This window comes from Ostrinia nubilalis, chromosome 18 (genome assembly GCF_963855985.1).
Source record: "Ostrinia nubilalis chromosome 18, ilOstNubi1.1, whole genome shotgun sequence".
Lineage (NCBI taxonomy): Eukaryota > Metazoa > Arthropoda > Insecta > Lepidoptera > Crambidae > Ostrinia > Ostrinia nubilalis.
In genome coordinates this window covers 11,610,555-11,620,068 of record NC_087105.1, presented here as the reverse complement: position 1 = coordinate 11,620,068, position 9,514 = coordinate 11,610,555, and positions in this window count along the sequence as shown.

Sequence of the window (9,514 nt, the reverse complement as noted above, 5' to 3'; positions counted from 1 at the left end):
ATAACCATATTCGTTTTTGATTCTAATAAAGTTTTCAGTTTTTCATTTTCCAGTTGTAATGCTAAATTTTCTTTATGCCTTTCCAATTCTTGTCGGTTTACAGTGTCTAATTGTTTTTTCATTTCAATAATAATTATACGGAACCCCTTCTTGGTTCGCATGAGGACTGAATTGGTTCTTGCTAACTCTCTTTTCAGATTTTCGATATCTTCTTGTAACCTCCGAATGGTATGAAGGCTGGAGTTAGAACCTGTCTTCTTTTTATTATTTTTATTGAGCACCTCTTTAACTATCACTTCGACTGCTGTTGTGTTATTCCTGAACACTTCATACGAAGTCCCGGGTTCGCTTTCATCGCATTTATTTAATTTCATTTGTGTGGACCTCGTGTTATTTGAAATTGAATCATCGGATACGGGACTTTTGGGTTTCACTGCGAAGGACATGTTTAAAGCACTAGTTATTTCAATAAAAAAAATACAAAAATATGTTTGGAGAAACGTTTTTTGTGTTTTATTATGACCTATGACATTGGCAGTTCAAAGACAACTGTTGTTATTTTTTAAATTACAGCTGAAACCTTGAAACAGAAACCTATTTGCTGATAACTGCATTAAAAAAGGTTTTAAAAGTCTACAAAAGTAAATGCAGTTTTTAGAAGTCGTGCTTATTTCACCCATATGTTTTATACTCGTATTACCCACGTCTACAAGTATAGTTTTATGGCGGTTTCACCCTTTCTTTCCCTTTGTTAGATTTCAGTGTTCTATACCTATAAGATCAATATATGAAGCAGAATACAGCCTCCACACATCGTTACCAAGGGCGCCTAATTGAAGGCGCGCCCCGGGGGGGGGAAGACTTTTCCTACATAACAAAGAATTATAATGGTAGGATCACAGCTGGTACAGCACATGTCTTGGTAGGAAGCAATCTCGTTATACGAGTACTTTGGAGTTTCATTATTTTGTATAGACGTTCCAACCGTTACTATTTTAGGTACTTGTTACGTGATATAACATACAAATATTACACAATGTTTTTCTATTATTGAAAAAATAGTGCAATAGGGTGAAAACCGTTTTTAGCATGTTTGTTACGTACGTAACATTGGCGCTTTGATTTAACCTAAGCACTCCAACAATGATATAATATCCATCTGTCCTTTACTCGTATTTTCTAATACGACACTCTCTTAACTCTCTCTCCCACATTTCACATAGAAATAAAGTTCTGGCTATAGCAAAAACAACAGATAGGATAGGAATTTCATAAAAGTACTTACCCAACTACTTCACTACGCACATTTTCACAACACAACTTGTTTTTTTAATTCACTTGCTCTATTAAATAATGCAGGCAATAAGCGTGGTAGCTAATGAACGAGCGGTACACAGGGCCGCAAACACCGGGCGATCCTCCCACCTCCCGGCACGAGCCACCTTCATTCACTTATTTTCATATTTTTTACAGGCTTTTATTCAATTTACCTTGTTTGTTAGGTACAAACCTTTTGTTGCGATGAAACGCATTGAACGTTCTATGATCAAAGCTTTAACGTTGAAGGTAACTGAGCGAAAAGACTGTTATGCGATATGGAAACAGGACTATTATTTTCCATGCCGTCACGTGCAACAGCACAGAATTTTATTTATAACCTGTACCTACCGTACCTACACTATCTAACTGCAGTTTATCAGGCCGTCGGTCCACCTTGTGGGTGAACGTCCTATGCTGCGCTTTCCGGTACGTGTAGCCTCCACTCCAGAACCTTGCTGCCTAAATAATAATAAAAATACATAAATGCAATTTATTCTTGTTTTGCCTTTCCAAAATCAGAAGGTAGGTACTTACCTACCTACCGATACTTACTAAAACCCTAAGTTAGGTAATACCTATCCCTTCTGATTTTGGTTTTACTATTATTTTTAAAGTCGACGAAAATTTTTCATTTTAATTTATTATTCCCACCGTTTTTTAATAAAAGAGGATTAGCAGCAACAGAAAGGCTCACGGAATCGTAATAAATGATCCGAGACATGTCCTTTCATAGAAAAGGGGAATTAGCCGGGCCACGGATTCCGAAAGGCAAACAAGATCTGGAGCAAATCTAAGGGGCTATTACAGAAATACATAGCATCCTCGCAAACGGTTGAATAGGCTTTTTCTGGACAATTTCATTTCTCATGTCAACTCGATAGCGCTGTTTGATCCACGGTTAAATCAATTGAGACGCTTTTTTTTGGAAAATGTAGAGCTGGAAACGCAACCGGCAACGGAAATAAGGTAACTATCCTGTTTAATGTTATTAAACATTGTTTGTCATTTTGTTTCATTTTATCATAATCATCATTTAGCCATAGGACGTCCACTGCTGAACATATTCCTCCCCCAATGATTTCCACAATGGCCGGTTGGTGGCGCTACCTTGAGGTCGTCGGTCCACCTTGTGGGTGGATATGTCGCAGTCGGATTGTATAATCCGCCGTTTTACATTACCACTAGGCATTTTACATTACAGCTCTGTTTTGTAATACGGCGGTTCAACGTTTAGGCGGATTGTCATTGCGATACGTTCTTCAATACGGCGGCCCACGTTTAGCCGCATCGTACTACTTTAGATTGTAGGGTGACCATACTTACAAAATAAAACAATGTTTAATGAAAATAAATTTTAATAAGACAGATTTTAAGAATTATTACCTTCGTCACTGTATACTAAATAATATATTTGGCTTCAGTATTTTTTTTTACTTATTTATAAATCACAAGGGATAGCCATCTAAAAAAAAGTAACTCAAAACAATTAGACTTTTCTAAACATTTTAAGAATTAATTAGATATTTGGCTTTATTTAGTCTTTTTTAGACATTAAAAATGATCAAAGGGAACAGGTAACTCAAAACAATAAAGTTTTAGTTATTTTTTCTGGGTTATTTTTCTTTAAGATAAAATTATCTTCACCGGCCACAGCCATGATTTCATATTTTTACACTAATAATATTGTGTAGGATTCCGCCGAACACCAGAATCCATAGCCACTTTGTCCGGCAGCGCCACGGTATTGAAAATAGGAACTAAAAACTGTCAAAGCGGCGGGTAATGACACGCTGTTTTACATTACGGCTAGCCGTATTGAAGAACGTTTAGCGCCGAATACATTCCGGCGGATTTTCATTCAGCCGTATTCAATCCGACTAAACGTTAATCCGCCGTATTACAAAACAGAGCTGTAATGCAAAATGCCTAGCTGTAATGTAAAACGGCGGATTATACAATCTGACTGCGACAGATATCTCACGCTGCGCTTTCCGGAACATGGCCAGAACCTTGCTGCCCATCGGCCGTCAGTTCTGCGTTGTTTCATTTGTTGATGTGTAATTTATATGATAAGCTCATTCACACAATAAATTGAAATTTCTTACACTGTCGCTATTCATTTACGTATTTAAATCGCTATCTGCGGTCATTTGAATCTTAATTAAACATTTCTTTGGATCAAATACTCGGACAAACCGCAGACATTGTAAACAGAGCTTTACATCGGTACACTTAAAGTAAAACACTCCTTGTAATTAACATCGAGGTACTTACAATAGCAAAAGGAAATAAAGCTTCTACCGTTTCAATACTGTAAAACTGTTGGAGAGATTTTCGAGAGCTTCCTAAGAAATTGAAATACGATTGGAATTCGGAGCTAGCGTAGCCTAGAAACTAGGCGGGTTTCAAAAGAGAGTTTGGTCTAAATCTAGGTACCTATTACCAGTATTACTAAGTAGGTTGAAATTAAACCGTGTTTCTTGAAGTTTTTTTCTTAAAAAAGAGGACATATAAGAACCTAACGTAAATATTTGGCCTTAGATTATTATGTAAACTGGTATGTTAGATATGAATAGTAGGTACCTATTCCAGATGAGTGAGTGATGTAGGTAAGGAGCAATATCATTCCTTATATCTTTAGTATGACGATTGAGCAAGGATCATCCATTCTATTGCGCTACTAGTTAACCTTGAAATTAAAAGCGACAAAGGACGGCAGATCTAGGATAAATAATATTGATATTCAATAACAATAGATACAAGATAAGTAAATAATTTAGTAATAGGTACTCTTCGCTCTTACCAGAGTACTAGTACTTACTTTAATCAATCGGTCTATTTTAAACGCTCGACGTCGATATGAACGTTCAAAGGAAGCTGTTACCGCGCGAAAAAAATGCTCCGCGAGGGTTTATTGACCATCCTTCAACTGTGCTGGCACTCCCTGTACCTAGCTAGTTATAATGCACCCGTAACCCCGTTCGGAGAACACCGACGCCCTAGATTCGTGGCCTCGAGCTAGCTCGGGACAATACCTAGCACGTATACCGCCACGGGTACTCAACTGCCGGCCCACTGGCTCTTCTAAACAAAACACCTGGTTATTGTTTGGATAGTGGTGTGACAGGCACAAGGAAAACGACACTACACGTCTGTGAGGTGGTGTTTGGTTCTCAGCTCTTATTTAAGCATTTTCATTGATTTTTCAGCGTCAAATAGCTTTTTGGCCACTTTGGGTGTAACGAACTATGTATTTGACGCTGACTGTACCAATGGTCGGTACCTAAAGGAAGATTAACGGTCAGAAGAAAACACTGTTAATTGATATTGACTTTTAGGAGTTTCTTCATAATGCCACTAAAATAAACTTACACACTGTAATAGCGAACACGATTACACAATTAAAGAAGAATGCAATTAAAAAGAGGATGAAAAGCTATTTTAGAGAACCCAAGAAGAAAATGATGGGAATACGCGACTTGTAGAAGACATGTGCCTTAACCAGTCTTGAAATCTGATCGACAAAAGGAGGTTCCACTGTAGGGGGGAAGTAAAGTAATATATCACTTGTTGTGTAATCTTTCGGGAAAGTGTCCTAGATTGAGAACAACTGCTCTGAAACTTGGTGTTCTACCGCGTCAGTTGTCACGTGCCCGCGCCCGCACGCCGCAACAAATCGAGTTTGTTAGTCAGTTTAGCGCTAACTAAGGGTACGCACACAAGTACCACTCGCGATAGTAGGTAACTTACATAAGTTCATTCATCGAGAAGCAATGATTAACACAATAATGTTACGCCCGTATTCACAAACATTACTATGAGGTCTCATTCATAGTGCGCTTGGACGCACAGGGTAACATATTAACCAATCACAGAGCTCTATTCAACGCTCTGTGCGTTCGATTTGCTGCTTCACATAAGCAAGCATCGTTTGTGAATAAGAGCGTTAGAGTCGCCATACACAGGTCCTGTGGTGGCCACTCGCGACACATAAAATACTGACCCTGACCAGTGGTGATAAACATCAACAACTACTAGACGTCTGTCTTGTCATAGCTTTGGTGATAAACTTACAGTTCTATGACATAATTTTCAAACCAGCATCAGGTAAGGGTAAAAAGGAGCCTGAAAATGCGGCGAAATGGTTCCCAGTAAAGGATGGTACGGCAGTTTGCTTCGCGCTCGACTTGGCGGGGGCACTACCGTGCCCCCCGATCTGTAATGGCACCACTGCTGCACTGTAAGTAAATAGATGCCGTTTTGTGGTTTATATGCGCGCAACCTTAAATGTTCACGATACACATTAGGCAGCCGACATGTTACGTAGCTGAACGAGGCCAAATGAATACCCAGTGGAAGGCCATGGATTAAAATTGGGTCAGTGTTATGTTATCCAGGAATTAGGTCTTGGGCCTAGTCGTCTGGATTAGTATTTTATTGATGTAATTAGATTCCGGTTGCTGTATAAGAAATACTATGGATAAAGTATAGGTCGCGCAACGAGAGTTGAGCCCATCTACATCAACAAGTATTTAAATTAAAACAAGAGTTAAAACAAAATAGTCCAGTCATTTAAGCTTAAATTAGGTAAGAATCTCGGAATTAGAGATACCCAGCTGTAAGTCTGTAAATACTTGTATATTGACACCCTAAAAGTTGTCTCAAAACCTACATATGGTAGGGTGTAAGCAACTGGATTACTAATGTTTGGCCAAAAAACGTTTCCCAAATTATCACATCGCAAACAACGTTTCGCAAATTTTCATTTGGCAAATTCTTATTTGGCAAAACAACTTATAGCAAACTTTTAATTCGCAAATGCCGTTTTTGGCATATTATTGTTTAGCAAATTATTGTTTGGCAAAGTATGTTTTGGCAAATGTTTCATTTGGCAAATATATTTCACGATACACTATTTACAAAATAATTTGATTGGTGCATAGAATGGAATACAAATTAACTTGTGGTTATTGTTTTGTTTAGTGGGTAGTTAATATAAAATTTGTTCTAAATTAATTTTCATATTTCATTCTTTTTATCGAAATTTCCAAATGATTCATTAACAATAGAGGTGATTCTAGCGGGTCTAAGGGTCACTGTTCTAACCTAACCTAACCTACTATTTTATGCAATACCTACTTTCTGCAACCATACTATTTTCTGCAATCTCTTTGTTTTACATAAAATTCTTGTGAAAACCATGATCATCTGCCTTATGGTTTGATTTGTGGGTAACGGTGGGTAAGTATGTGAAGTGTCAATTTGACCAAACAAATTATTTGGGATATAATATTTGGCAAAATAAAACATTTGCTATATAAACATTTGCCAAGTAAAATTTGGCCAAATGATAATTTGACCAAATGAATTAGTTGCGAAAAGTACAGTTGCTAAAAGTTCATTTGGGAAATGAAACTTTGGCGATAAGTTGTTTGCGAAGTGAAATTTGGCGAAAAGTAATTTGGCCAAACGGAAGGATACCGTAAGCAACTATTCAATTTTAAGGTCAAAGGTCACAAAAATCGGTTTTTTGCGCTTTTTTTGGAAATATCTCATTTCCTATGGGTTTTTTGCTATTTGTATTTATTATCAATATTGTAGAATACTAAATTCTCTACAAATTTTGTTTAAAAAATTTTTTTATACGGTGAACCGTTTTCGAGATAGAGGGCGGAGAGCGCGCGGTCACTGCATCACTTCAGGTCAACTTAAGCGGTTTAGGTTTTTCATACAAAAGGATTTTCCCGCTAATTCCCGTGGGAATTTCGGTAATTACTTGTTGTAAATAAGCTTTAAGTTTACTAAGGTACCTACATGCCAAATTTCAAGCGTCTAACTTCCGTTAAGCGTTTAGATTTTTCATACAAAAGGATTTTCCCGCTAATTCCTGTTCCCGTGGGAATTCCTAAGTAAACTATAACCTGCCCAGGTGTATGAAGAATAATTGTACCAAGTTTCGTTAAAATCCGTCGAGTAGTTTTTGTTTCTATAAGGAACATACAGACGGACAGACAGACAGACAAAAATTTTACTGATTGCATTTTTGGCAACAGTATCGATCACTAATCACCCCCTGATAGTTATTTTGAAAATATATTTCATGTATAGAATTCTGTCCGTCTGTATGTTCCTTATAGAAACAAAAACTACTCGACGGATTTTAACGAAACTTGGTACAATTATTCTTCATACACCTGGGCAGGTTATAGTATACTTAGGAATTCCCACGGGAACAGGAATTAGCGGGAAAATCCTTTTGTATGAAAAATCTAAACGCTTAACGGAAGTTAGACGCTTGAAATTTGGCATGTAGGTACCTTAGTAAACTCAAAGCTTAGTTACAACAAGGAATTCCCGAAATTACCACAGGAATTAGCGGGAAAATCCTTTTGTATGAAAAATCTAAACCGCTTAAGTAGACCTGAAGTGATGCAGTGACCGCGCGCTCTCCGCCCTCTATCTCGAAAACGGTTCACCATATAAAAAAAGTTTTTAAACAAAATTTGTAGAGAATTTAGTATTCTACAATATTGATAATAAATACAAATAGCAAAAAACCCACAGGAAATGAGATATTTCTAAAAAAAGCGCAAAAAACCGATTTTTGTGACCGTTGACCTTGAAATGTAATAGTTGCTTACACCCTACCATATGTAGGTTTTGAGACAACTTTTAGGGTGTCAATATACACGTATTTACAGACTTACAGCTGGGTATCTCGAATTCCGAGGTGAACTTACTATAATGACTGGACTAAAATGAGGGTTTTCGCGAATGAAAAATCCGCCAGATGGCAATACGTAGACGCGAGGTCCAAATGCTGCATGATTGGTTATTTTTGACATGACATTGACAGATATGTCAAAATCCACCAATCACGCAGCAGTCAGACCCCACATCCACGTCCCGCCATCTAGCGGATCTTTCATTCGCGAAAACCCTCATAACAAACAAATGTGTTACCAACTCGATATTTGAATTCAAATGTGTAAGTAATGTGTTGTTTGTGTTCTGTATTCATAATGACATCAGTGTGAGTAGGTACCAACGTGTTTGCTTCAACATTCGTTAAGCGACCTATAGATGAATGAGTATAGGGCAATCAAAATAAATAATACAAAATATGCTTTTTAGTAATTTATTTACATGATGATCAATATCAATGGATTATAAAAATGGTTCACTTAACGTCTAAAATGCTATTATGAGCAGTTTTCATAAGAAAAAATCCAAATCACAGAATGAACTTAGTGTAAATGATTAAGGTACACATGAGACTAGTGGAGTTATTTGATTAAAATCTATGAGAAACAATATAAAAGGGTATGAAAAAATACATTTCAGAGTTACATCTCATACAAATATTATTAGAAGTAAGAGTATTAGAAATAAAAATAAAGTTAAGGACCTGGTACAAAATGGTCCTAGTGTAGTTTGCTGTTTCTAATAAAGGTAGGGCACGAGCCGTTATATCGTATGGCAAAGTACGCTAAATCTACGCTAGTGTTATGCCAGAAGCTTCTAACAAGAGTAAGCAAATAATATAATTTTAATAAATTCGAATGTATGAGTTAAGATTGAGCATTGTTAAATCTCACCCCTCCTGTAAGTTGGAATTACACAAAATTAAACGTAAGTTAGTGGTGGAAGACAGGAAGAAAATAGCTGAGGATCGGCTCGGTTTCCACCAAGACGGAGCGGAGCAGAACGAGCGGAGAAGTGTCGGGCCGTTAACTTTTTCTATAGAATTTGACAGCCGCAGCGGTGCAGCCTATGCGGAGCGGAGAACAGAAGTGTTAGGGCTCCTGCACACGACGCCGCCACTGCGCCACCGCCGCGACGTCGCCGCGCCGCTACACTGTTCATACGCACCGAGCTGCGCCACTGGCGAAATTATGCTTTGATGGCGCGGTGGCGGCGCGGTGGCGGCGCGGTGGCGGCGCGGCGGCGGCGCGGCAGCGGGCTTCACGCGGCGCGTATGAACAGTGTAGCGGCGCGGCGGCGGCGTCGTGTGCAGGAGCGCTTATTCAAAATACTTCTCCGCTCTGCCTTGGTGGAAACCGGGCCTTAAGGACGAGACGTATTCCCGCTTTGGACTGATGATGATATCACAAAAATCTAGTTACATGACTTTGTATATCAACTTCTTGAGAAGTTACCGTGCTTTGCGGAGGAACGCCTAGAAAGTATTAGA